We start from the raw sequence: 2,987 nt of genomic DNA on the forward strand, positions 1-2,987 counted from the left end.
CAGCAACCAATTATACTGAGATAAAATCATTCTGAAAAAACTTTTATAAGCAATTTGATACAAAGATTTTTTTTTCCTAACTGCCTGAATAGAGACAGTGTTTCTCTTCTTCCTGTCCTCCTAAAAGGCAATTAATCAACCATCAAGCCTACATGACAAGTAGTATTATTGCCTAAAACAACACTATTCTCCCTGCTGAGTTCAAGCTGCACTTTATAGCATGTCCTGAGCTAAGATTTTTTTCAAAATGAGGGAACACTATTTTTTGAAGTAATAATCTTTCAGGCAAGACCACCAGTTGGATAGGGTTGGCTAATTTTCTTCACAAAGACATAAGAACACTCTCCTTAACATTAGGAACAAATCTGAGCCAAATCAGGATTAAAAGTACAGGAAAATACCACCCTTACAGAGAAAGCCAGATTATGTTTTACAGAGTTGGGGTTTTTTTTGCTTCCTGTGAGTTAGTCCTTGATAGTCGAATTATGGCGTGAAGGAAAAGTTTTCATGATTGGAACTTCTGGACTGCAAACTAAGTCAGTGCTAAAACAAGGTAAACAGTTATGCTAGAATTGGATCCACAGGCAACATAATAAGTAAATCACATCAAAATCATGCACAGTGGATGCTATGGATATATTTTTACAAATCACTACAAATTTTAATGAAGAAATGTATGAATTCATGATCCATTCTATGGAGACAGGTATTCAACAGTGCAAACACTTATTAACACAATGGGGAATCCCTTTTCAGCTCTCACCTACCTGTATGCACATATGGAGCATGTTTTTTCTGGAGAATGTATACATTGTTAGGAAATTACTGCTGAAACTGTCCATCAAAATCAGTTTGTCATTAAAGAATGAGCCAGCCTACAAATAAAGGTGCAGGAAATGGAGCACAAAGAGGTGCAAGGGGGAGACAAGGGCCGGCGGTATCTCAGAGAGCAGGTAAACTGAACATGGTTACTCCTTTCTTTCTTAATGGTTTTTAAAGATTTGCCCTTACTCTTCCCTTTGAATGCTTCTTAATCTTTTCACTCTTATGGGGACCTGTGCAATATTAGCTTGTGAAGTAGTTAATAAATAAGCAGGAAAAAACACACCAAAGGAAAAAAAAAAAAAAAAAAAAAAGGAGTTGCTGACCAAAGACACATAAAATCTATGAAGACGAATACAGGACAGTTAGGATCCACAGTCTAATAGCCTCAGTGGTTTAGGACAGGAAACAGTCAATTAAAGCAAGGTGGTGAAATATTACTTGGTTTTTGCCACAATGCAGAATGGGGGAGCACACATAAAGAAAACCAAAGATGCTCATGGCAAGCAACTGTTCACCCATGTGAGTAGCAAGTTCTGCAGCTGCAAATACTAATGATTCACCCCTATGAAGTATCAGTAACATACTTATGTTTCTGTCTACTTTACAATCCAGTAAATATTAAATTCTCCTTTATATCACTAACTACGCAGAAGTGGCCCAGTAATGAAATAATTAATTTTCATGGAGTTCTTCTTCCACTATGAGGTTCATTATATATGTCCTTCCTTAGCATCTCCCAGCCTCAGATTTTGAAGTGTTGCAAGAAAAACTTGAGTGTAAAGGCTAGACTGAAAAATGGACTTAAGTGTTTTCCTGCTTAACATCATGGTAGTTTATCTCAGACTAACCCTGAGATACAGGTCTGCCCTCCTCCAGGGACGAGGGCACCTGGGACTGGGGTAGGGGATGTTCTCAGAAGGGGACAGTTTGCAGAGAGAAAACAAGGAGGTGGTAAGCACATAAATGGAGGCATTTGATGCCTTATCCAGAACTGCAGTGAGGGAATTAATTTCATTAGAAATTCACTGGCTAAAGCTCTTCATTCAGAAAAGAGGAAGGAGCTCATTCCTTCTCCAAAAACACCTCAGAGAAGAGAACTGAACCTGAATTTGCTGTAACCATGGACAAACACATGAAAAGGGCAAACATCAGTAGTTGAGGCATATCTGACTACACTAATAAAAAATTAATAATAATACACTAATTCCTTTGCAATTTCATCTTGTGAGGGGACCATGGACTTACTCTGAGCTGAAAATAGGTGCTGGGACAGCATGAGGGATATGTCTCATATACATTTGGCCTGTTCTTACTCCTCTGTGGTTGCCACTTATGGCTAATATGCAAAAGGCATAACTAGGCTAGAGGGACCCTTGAGCTGACATGCTGTGGCTACTTCTAGTTGTCTGTGATCTCAGCCTCACTCCAGGAACTCTAATCAATCACCCCATTGAGGGAAATAATCTGGCTTGCACATAATATCTGCATTTTTTATCTGTTCTTTTTACTATGACAGAAGAGCTTCTGGGCAGGAACAAAGGATGAAGCCTGCAGTGCCCCAGAAGGTTAGGTCTAGGCACATCCAGAGTTCACTGGCAGCTGAGTTTTGGTTTTGAGGATCACAGCTTCAGAGCTAAGCCCATAAATTCATCCCTGACCACATTCTCACATCCTTCTTGTGAGTGTGACAAATAGTGTAATTCCTATTTTATACAGAAGGGAAGCTGGACACAGAGAAGCAGTAGAAGACCCATACTCTTGTACCAAAGGTCTCCTTCTTCCCTAAAACTAATTATCAGTAATAGGCAAAAACTAGAAGGAAAAATATATAATTACCCAGTACCTATTTTAAGGCAACTTATAGAGGAAGGCACATACAGCCACTAGGAAAAGGCTGCCAGCTCAATGGTGTGCTGTCTGAAAAGTATTGGACAGAATATGCCACACATTCATCTTCTCCTCAGGCTGCTTTACTGAGCTGGTGAAAAACAGCAATGGGATGAGATGCTCCTAAACACAGGTTTGTGTTTAGGACATGTGGACTGCTACCTTGGGAAGGTCTGAAGCACGTTACAGAAGCACAGTCCTCTGAAAATGGAAACCTTCATTTTTCCCCTCTCATTGACTCAGGGGCTCTTTGAGGTTTAATGGCTGGGGGGGGG

At 39.8% G+C, this 2,987-nt stretch overlaps 1 protein-coding gene across 2 annotated transcripts in view; it reads right to left on the bottom strand.

Moving 5' to 3' along the window:
- EDAR (ectodysplasin A receptor) overlaps window positions 1-2,987 on the bottom strand; it is a 25,683-nt gene that overhangs the window by 18,200 nt on the left and 4,496 nt on the right. The gene's annotated exons all lie outside the window — the stretch shown is intronic.

The sequence above is a fragment of the Chaetura pelagica genome, unplaced genomic scaffold (assembly GCF_000747805.2).
Source record: "Chaetura pelagica isolate M959 unplaced genomic scaffold, ChaPel_1.0 scaffold123, whole genome shotgun sequence".
Classification (NCBI taxonomy): Eukaryota; Metazoa; Chordata; class Aves; order Apodiformes; family Apodidae; genus Chaetura; species Chaetura pelagica.